This window comes from Mastomys coucha, unplaced genomic scaffold (assembly GCF_008632895.1).
Source record: "Mastomys coucha isolate ucsf_1 unplaced genomic scaffold, UCSF_Mcou_1 pScaffold20, whole genome shotgun sequence".
NCBI classification, from domain to species: Eukaryota; Metazoa; Chordata; class Mammalia; order Rodentia; family Muridae; genus Mastomys; species Mastomys coucha.
The window spans coordinates 117,365,617-117,375,826 of record NW_022196903.1 but is presented as its reverse complement, the minus strand read 5'-3'; positions in this window follow the sequence as shown (position 1 = coordinate 117,375,826).

Sequence of the window (10,210 nt, the reverse complement as noted above, 5' to 3'; positions counted from 1 at the left end):
CTTTCTGTGAAGCAATTTAGAGTTCCTTTGTTGGATCTAACTTGCAGGGTATTTTTTAGGTTGGAAGATGAAATATATACTAACAATTTTTTTTTTTCGAGACAGGGTTTCTCTGTGTAGTCTTGGCTGTCCTGGAACTCACTCTGTAGACCAGGCTGGCCTCGAACTCAGAAATCCGCCTGCCTCTCCCTCCCAAGGGCTGGGATTAAAGGTGTACGCCACCACCGCCCAGCTCAGAAATATATACTAACAATACTCTTATCTTACATGCAGCTTTGAAAATAGAATATCTGTTCTGATATTTTCATTCATGTAAACAATATCTTTTGGTCATTTATACCCCAGTGCTCCCTCCCACTGCTGCCCCGAATCCTAGCTGCTCCCGTCTACTACTCCAGGTACCCCTAACACGCTTCTCTGACTCTTTCATGTCTTCCCATGAGACATTAATAACCCACGAGAGTCCGATCAGCCTTGCCTGTCAGGATGCAGAGTGATCTGGTCAACTTGCTCTTTGTGCAGGAGACCATAACCACACTGAGTTCATGTGGGCAACAGTCACATCATGTTCCAGGACAGTGTTTTAAGTGCTCTTCCAAACTCCAACGCAAACCCAAGACTGATACAGATGGTTCCATTTAGGGCTGAGGACCTGAGTAGCTACTTATTTTTTAGTACTTTGATCAGCTATGAGTCTCTGCTTTACCTGCTGACCGCTGCAGAGGGAAGCTTCTCTGTGGGCGTGAACACAGATGTTCAGGCAAAACAGCTTTAGTAGACCTTTACAGGTCCTGAGACCTCCAGACTCATGGGCCTTGACCAGGTGTACAGTACCAAGCTTGCATTCCTTCCTGTGGAAAAGGCTTCAAAAAACAACCTCCAAGGTTACGGGTATCCCCATGCTACAGTTGTACCAGTGTACACATCTCGCTTAGCAGGTTGGTATTGTAGCATGCAGGAATGGTCCAGGGATTCTATACATCTTCTCTGAGTGGCCTGTGCATCATCTTCCAGCTCCATGACTCATATTTTTTGAAAGTTTCAAAGAATTTTCACAAAAACTGTATTCTGGTAATGTTTATAGTTCTTGGTTTAAAAGTCACACTAGACATTATAGGGAGTCTTGCATTTTAAAGAAAAAAAAGAGGAAAAGTAAAAATGAAATTAGAGAAAAATCCCACAGCTCTTGCCTAGTCTCAGAGTGACACACCTCAGCAGCCAGGATTGCTCCCAGCACTCGTTCTACGCTGACCTATATTCTAGGTGAAGTGTGCCAAGACTTTGGGGACTGAATTCCCAAACTGGGAATAAAAAATAGAAAAAGTATCAGGCAACCTTCAATGAACTTTACAATGCATCCAGTAAGTAATGATTCAGAAAAACGAGGAAGAGGAGGAGGAACAAGAGGAAGAGGGAGGAGGAAGAACAAGAACAACAAGAACAAGGAAAATAAGAACAAGAGGATGATAAGATGGCTAAAATGAGAAAGGTGTTTACTATGCAAACCTGGTAACCTGAATTCAATCTCTGGAACCCACCCAAAGGTGGAAAAAGAAGTGCTCTGAATCACATGTGTGCTATGGCAAGTATGTTCACACATACAAATATACACTCAAAACCAAATATTTCTAAAAGTAAAGAAAGGACCAGAGAAGCTGGGCAATGGTGGCACATACCTTTAATCCCAACACTTGGGAGGCAGAGGCAGGTGGATTTCTGAGTTCAAGGCCAGCCTGGTCTACAGAGTGAGTTCCAGGGCAGCCAGGGCTACCCAGAGACACCCTGTCTCAAAAAACAAAAACAAAAAAACAAACAAACAAAAAATTATTAAAGAAAGGACCAGAGAGATGGCTCAGCAGTTAAGAGCACTTGCTACTTTTGTGGAGGACCTGAGTTCAGTTTCCAGTACCTAGGTTGGGTTGCTCACAGCCACCTAGAACTTTGACTCTAGGATATCAGACGTCCTCTTCTGGCTTCCATGGGTACCTGCATACGCATGCACATAAATTTTAAAGTAAAGTTAAAATTGCTTAAAGATATAATGAAAAACTAACACTAAGTACGAATTGCAGGTTATGAAACAAAAATGAGAGAATGATAGAAGGAACCCATGAGAGTTCAAATAGCAATCAAGAAATACAACTGGTAGAAAACACAAAGGTAGCTTCATTAGCAAGCGGAAACTGAAACCCAGAACTACAAGAGAGCTTTCCAAAGTTAATAAGGGATTTCAGTTGTAAAGACAGCACTAACTCTGAGAACGACTGGAAGCCAAAACCTAAACCTTGGGGTCATTCTTACTTTTTACTTATTTGTGTGTGGGTATGTGTGTGTACCTGCATATGGGTGCATGCCACAGTGTTGGGGTGGTGGTCAGAGGACAATCTGTTGAAATTAGTCATCCCCTTTCGCCACATGGATCCTGGAGATCAAACTCATGCCATCAGACTTAACAGCAAGTACATTTGCTTGCAGAGCCATCTTACCAGCCTTTAAGATTTTTTTTTAAAATGTAATTTTTGACTCCCTTTTCTGCTTCCTCTTCTGTCCTGTTACTATAAGGTGACCTGGCCTGCAGGTCACGTTATTCGGGGGAACGAGGAGGGTCACAACCTGTGAATAAAGAATGGGCGAGAGAGACGACAGGACTCAAGGAAGCATTGCTTGTCAAGAGTCGTTTACTTAGTGCAGCCGACCATATTTAAAGCAAAAATCTTGGAGGGGAGGGGGAGAGGAAGGAGGGAGATGGAGGGTTACAAAATCTTCTGGGGTTGAGCTCTGGTGTGACAGGTGAGGAGGGGGTGGATGACAGGTGGAGAGGGGGTGGATTTCCGTGAATGTTCTTTTCCCAGGGCCAAGCCGGATCCTTATGATTGTCAGGCAGGATGTTAATCTCAGGGTTCTCATCCTTGTGATTGTCAGGCAGGATGTTAATCTCAGGGTTCTCAATTAGCTGGGGCAGGATATTTATCTCAGGGCTCTCATGGTTCCCAACAATAAGGTTGGTGCTAGGCTGGACTCTGCATTTCCTTCTAATGCGGGGAAAAAAAAAATTCCATTCCTGCCTCAGCAAGATGAGACAACACAACGGGAAGATATAGGCAGCCAGGTATTGACTTAGCGAAAAATTAACACTGGATTGCATTTGATTGTCAAGAGAGGATTTAATTGGGTAAAGCTAAAGCAAAAAGGCAATTTGGGCTGCATAATGTCGAATTTATGTTTCAACCTCACCTTTGCTTTTCATTGTAAAATAACTATTTTGCTAAGTGAATTTATGTTAAGTGAAACAACCCCAGTATGGAAAGACAAACACCACTGTCCTCATTCACAGATGAGAACTAAAAAGAAAACGTCCTAAAATTATAGAATGCAGAGGGAGGGGAGGGACTAGGGGAGACAGAAGAAGGAGGTTCAATTAAAAGCTTATAAAAATCCAGCAAGGTGCAGGGCAGTGGTAGGCACACCTTTAATCCCAGCTCTTGGGAGGTAGAGACAGGGGGATTTCTGAGTTCAAGGCCAGCCTGGTCTACAGTGTGAGTTCCAGGACAGCCAGAACTAGACAGAGAAACCCTGTCTTGAAAAACCAACCAACCAACCAACCAACCAACCAACCAACCAACCAACCAACCCAGCAAGGCTGTAGCCCAGTTGGTAGACCTGTTACCTAGCATACAAGAAGCCCTGGGTTCAACCCCCAGCACTGCAGGAATGAGGTGTGGGGACACATCCCTGCCATCTTAGCATTCAGAGGTGGAGGTAGAAAGATCAGGAGAAAGAAAATAAGTTCAAAATGATCCTTGATTACAAGTTAGAAACAAGCCTGAGCTACCGAAAACTTTGTCTTAAATTAAAAAATAATAATAATCTCAAGTTCTATAGCACAGAAAGGTGACTTGTATGTTTTGAAATACCTAGAAAGTATGGTTTTGAATGTTCCCAACATAACAGATAACACATATAATAACACATCGAATTGCTAATTAAAATGATGAGCTAGAAGTGGACATGATAATAATTATGATTGACGAAGACAATGATGAATAATATAATATAGTAAGTAATGACAGGTGCATTTTAGGTAGTAAATATGACAATTGCTGTAATTTGATCATTGTACACAAAATTATAATAGTAGTTATCACTCTAAGTACTGGAACTGTAGCTCAGTAGTAGAGCACTTGACTAGCTAGCATGGATGAGGCACTAAATTCAACCTCATTCTATCAGAAGAAACAGAAGGAACTGTTGTCTTGAGGCTGTCTTTTCAATTATTACATTCTACCCTCATAAGTACAGTTATTATATGTCAATAAAAGTATTCTGAATGAAAAAGAAATTCCCAGTCCTTCTTGAAGAGTCAGAAAATTTTGCAAATAATTTTTTTTTTTTTTTTTTGGTTTTTCGAGACAGGGTTTCTCTGTGCAGCCCTGGGTGTCCTGGAACAAACTCTGTAGACCAGTCTGGCCTCAAACTCAGAAATCCTCCTGCCTCTGCCTCCCAAGTGCTGGGATTAAAGGCATGTGTCACCACTGCCCGGCACAAATAAAATTTTAAAGTTGATCTTTCTTTTTAACTTGATAACAAAAATTCAAGTGTGGAGGGGCTGATAATAGTCTACTCAGAGCTATTAGAAGTTATTGCTTGCTGGGGGAAGGGAAAGGAGAGAGAGAGGGAGGAGGAGGAAGAGGTGGGGAGAAACTTTTTTTTTTTCAGTGGTGGAGCCCCTGGCCAATGCCCATGCGCCAGGAATAACTGCTGCCCACAAGAGCAACCCTAACTGAACTTACTGGGCCCCCAAACAAACAACAAAGGACATAAAAACAGGAGAGGAGCTTGTTGGAAGAAGGGGCTCATTGGACTGGGATAGGTAAATTACTCAAATTATCCATGTATAAAGTGGTCATATAATCACATTTAAAAAAAAATTTAAGAAAAGAAAGTCACGTCAAGAGGAAGAGTACTGGGCTGGAGAGCTGGCTCAGCGGTTAAGCGCACCGGTCCTGAGTTCAAATCTCAGCAACCGCATGGTGGTTCACAACCATCTGTAAGGAGATCTGATGCCCTCTTCTGGGGTGTCCGAAGACAGCTACAGTGTGCTTACATATAATAAATAAAAATAAATCTTAAAATAAATAAATTGCAAGATGCATGAAGATTAAGCCTTTGTGTCTTGGTTCATAATAGTAAAGATTTAAAAAAAATGAAGAGGAAGAGTACTTCCTTCTAAAGTTTGACTACACAGGTTTCCCCCCTCCCCCACGCCCTCTCCCTGGTTCCCCCCCCACTTTTGAAGATTTTATTTTATGTATGCGATTACACTGTCGCTGTTTTCAGATACGCCACAAGAGGGCATCGGATTCCATTCCAGATGGTTCAAACTTTTTTGCTAGTGACCCCTGAAACATCCAGCAGGCGGCATAAACTACCAGCATTATTCCTTTACAGGCTTGCATTTTTTGAGGCTCATGAGGCATCCCAGACTAGATTTTAACTCATAAGCCTCCTGCCTGAACTCCCCTGAGTGCTAGGACGACAAGAATGCACCACAACACTTGCATACTTTTTGATGATGGCGTAGTCATAGTCTTAAATTGTTTGAAATGTGTCAGAAGTAAGCATGGTGTCAGACAACATTCAGAACTCAGAGGGAAATGAGCACCAGCACTCTCTGGCCTGGGAGCCAAAGTGGCACATTTGTCTGTGGTGGTCTCCTCCTCACCACCATCACCCATCAGTCTTCGCCATCGTCGTCGTCAATCATAATTATTGTCATTGTCCACTTCTGGCTCATCATCTTAATTAGAAATTCGAATCACGCTTTAGTGTAAATGAGAGTAATCTCATTTTCTTTGAGAATTATTCACCAGGAGAGTAGAAAACAGGTATGTTGCGATACGGTACGAGGAAGGAAAAGATATCAGTACGGCCCAGTGCTTTACCGCCAACCCTAGATCAACAGCAGATGGCGCCAAAGGATCCTCTAAGAGACTTGCCGGCTTCCTTATTGCAGTCCACTTTCTGCTTTGTCTCTCAAAGATTCTTCTGGTATGAAGATCTGGTTAAGAACACAGGCTCAGGTATGTAACTGGGCACAGTGCATGGTTGATTTCTATTTTTTGAGATTGTGAACGGAGTATGATCAACGGTATCTTTCTCAGCTTGTTGTTGGTATCTAAAAAGGCTGATTTTTTTTTTTCTAAGTTAATTTTGTTGGCTATTCCTAGAAGTTCTCAGGTGAATTATTCTGGGTTTTCTTTTTCCTTTTTTCTTTTCTTTTTTCTTTTTTGGCTTTTCCGAGACAGGGTTTCTCTGTATAGCCCTGGCTGTCCTGGAACTCACTCTGTACACCAGGCTGGCCTCGAACTCAGAAATCCACCTGCCTCTACCTCCCAAGTGCTGGGATTAAAGGCGTGCAGCACCACCACCCGGCTATTCTGGGGTTTCTTATGTATGACATATCATCTGTAAATAGGAGTGATTTGATTTTTTTCCTATTTGTATCCCTTTAATGTCTGATATCAAGCGGTGCTTTGGCCTAAGTCCCTATGCTGCACATGGTCTTTTTGAGTTCACCCCCTGACTTCAGTGAAGATGGGTTTCACACAACACTCTTGTGTCATTAGCTCTTTGGTGGAAGGATGGTGTCTGCTAATCTATATGTGTCTTTAGAGCGCCAGTCTTATGGATGGAAACAGCTCTTGAATTATCAGGTCTGACAGTCTGTAACTTTCGTAAGAGAACTTTTAATTTTAATTATAGGCTCATGGGGTAGTGGGAAAATGGCACAGGGAGAGCTTAGTCACCATATGCTGTTTCTCCTGCAGAGCTTCACTGAATACAGCTATGACATAACCTAAGATAGGGAGTTAGCGCTTGCCTGTCACTGTTAACTAAGCGATAGACCTAATACCTTGTTCACTTTCTTTTAAACAGCCTTTGTCCTTATATGCTTGTACACACATGCCCCTACACCACTGTGGGCTTGTTTGATCTCCCATTGAGATTCTTCTAGCCAACCATCTGAATTTAGACTTAGAAATAAGCACCATAGAAGAAATGCTATTCTGAATGCACTCCAATTCTCCTCTGCCCCCAACTCACTCTGTCACCTGCAACTGAAAACTCACCCCACAGTGTTGCTGTCTCAAGAATGTTATATAAATGGAACTGCAGCCTATGGCACTCTCAGAGTAGAGCTTTATTTGGTTAAACATAATAAGCTTGAGCTCTAGCTTGCTCCTATTTCTTCATAGTTGATTTTGGCTCTGGGGAGTTTACTGTTCTTTGGTGTGAGTAGAGAACCGTGCTTCGAAAGCAAACCACCCCAGTTAGAAGAAAGGCATATTTTGAGAATATAATACACGAAGCCATTTATTATTATTATTATTATTATTATTATTATTATTATTATTATTATTATTATTTTGCTTGAGACACGGTCTCATTATGTCGCGTTGGCCGGCCTGAAACTTATTCTGTAGACCAGGTTGGTTTGGAACTCACAGAGATCTGCCTGCCTCTGCCTCTCTGCACTAGGATCAAAGGTATACGCCACCATGACCAGCGATAGTTATTTCTGAGTTGTTACACGAAATATCATTATTAATACATGCAGTTGAAATTTCCTACCTCCAGTGCCCCTTCACCTCTGGACAGGCCAGTGGTGAGCCCACTAGTTTAGGAAATTCTGTTGATACTACATTTTTGAGAGAAATCTAAGATTGCACAGAACACCTTCCCGACAAGTGGAGATCACAAGGCCTCCTCTCCAATGTGTTTATCAGACATCAGCAACAAGGCAGCGTGCTTTCCCGCTCCTTGGTACAGCCAGTTTTCGCTTTAACTGCTGTGGTTTGTGAGCGGAAGGAAACGCTGGCTACACCCAAAGAGACCTTTGCGTTCAGGAAAAGATGCTTGCTGCCTCTGGGGCAGTTTGCCCAGATATTACTGTGTTGTAGCAAGCCAGGCAATGTCTAATTACTAGAGTTTGGATTATATTCTATTAGTAAACTGGCTGTGGACAGGTTCCTGTTCTGAACTGCAGACCCTTCTGTTTATAAGCATGCGAATACTCTGCCCGTTGGTGTGCTGAACGCTCGGCCGTGCGTGCTGAAAAAAGGTCCAGGCTCCTTCTCCAACATGCAGAAAGCACAGATCCTGTTTTTAGTTGGGTCAGCTTGAAACTGAGATACCTCAGATATGAGAACCAAGGAGAAATATGGGCTAGTCAGTGACTGGAGAAGGCGTAATATTTTCATCTGACTTTCTACCCATGGACAAAGCATAAGATAGGGAGTAGGACAGATTTCTACTTTGCCTCTGTGGGAGGAAGGGCTTCACTGGCTTACTTCCGGTCACCTCTGCGTATCCCTGACAGGAAAGTTATTCTTTCAAACCGTGTAAAAGGCAAAAAGATGGGGAAAGGCTGTTATATAGAGACTGTGCTTCAAGTGGTGGCTGCAGGGTGAGATGAGAAGGGGCACAAAGAACTTGTCTGGTGGAGGAGAGGCGGCAGCAGTGGGGTCCAAAGGTTTGTCATTATTTACATCCTTCCCCAGACTGTATCCCTCCTCACTTCCCTCTCTTAACACCAACGTCAGTAAGCATGGGCCGCATAGGATAGCTGTAATGTTAAATACTTTGGGGAAAGAGGAAGCAGTGCACTGTCTACGTGTTAGAGTGAGCGGAGTGAAGACGGAGGGCTGTAGTGTGTAGGATTGTGTAACCAGATAGTGTGTAAGGAGGCTTAAAAAGATGGGTTACTTGGCATCATCAGAAACCAATTTTCCCAGCATAGCAAGTCCTGAACATACCTTCACACCGGAAAAGCAAGATTCAGATCTGAAATCACTTCTCATGATGATGATACAAGACTTTAAGAAAGACATAAATAACTCCCTCAAAGAAATACAGGAGAACACAGGTAAACAGCTAGAAGCTCTTAAAGAGGAAACACAAAATCCCTTAAAGAACTATAGGAAAACACAATCAAACAGGTGAAGGGAATGAACAAAACCATCCAGAATCTAAAAATGGAAATAGAAACAATAAAGAAATCAGAAAGAGAGACAACCCTGGAGATACAAAACCTAGGAAAGAAATCAGGAGCCATAGATGCAAGCATCACCAACAGAATGCAAGAAATAGAAGAGAGAATCTCAGGGACAGAAGACACGATAGAAAACATTGACACAACAGTCAAAGAAAATGCAAAAAGCAAAAAGCTCCTAACTCAGAACATCCAGGAAATCCAGGACACAATGAGAAGATTAAACTTAAGGATAACAGGTATAAAAGAGAGTGAAGACCCCTAATGTAATGGGCCAGTAAATATCTTCAACAAAATTATAGAAGAAAACTTAACCAACCTAAAGAAAGAGATGCCTGTGAACATACAAGAAGCCTACAGAACTCTAAGTAGACTGGACCAGAAAAGAAATTCCTCCTGTCACATAATAATCAAAATACCAAATGCACTAAACAAAGAATTTTAAAAGCAGTAAAGGAAAAAGGCCAAGTAACATATAAAGGCAGGCCTATCAGAATCACATCAGACTTCTCACCAGAGGCTATGAAAGCTAGAAGATCCTGGGCAGATGTCATACAGACCAAAGAACACAAATTTGTGTCAAGAACACAAATGCCAGCCCAGGCTATTACATGCAGCAAAACTCTCAATTACTATAGATGGAGGAAACAAGATATTCCATGACAAAACCAAATTTACACAATATCTTTCCACAAATCCAGCCCTACAAAGGATAATAGATGGAAAACATCAACATAAGGAGCAAAACTACACCCTAGAAGAAGCAAGAAAGTAATCTTTCAACAAACCCACACAAACCTAATGCAACCTCTAACAACAAAAACAGGAAGTAACAATGACTTTTTCTTAATATCTTAACATGAAAATTAATATTACCAAAATATCCTAATTGATTTAAATCCAAAAATATGAGGAATTAGAATTTTGTTGGCTCTCATCCAGTGGTCTAATTTGATAATTGGAGAAATAGGTCCAATATTGTACAATCCATAGACACTTTCTGCTTGTTTGTATGTGACAGTGTCTTGCTATGTACCCTATAATGGTCTTGAAATCATGCTTCTCCTATCTCAGCCTTTCTATTAGTAGGATTGTTTATTTCATGTTTTTACACCATACTATGGTTTTCAGAACAGCTTACATATTTCAAAAGTATTC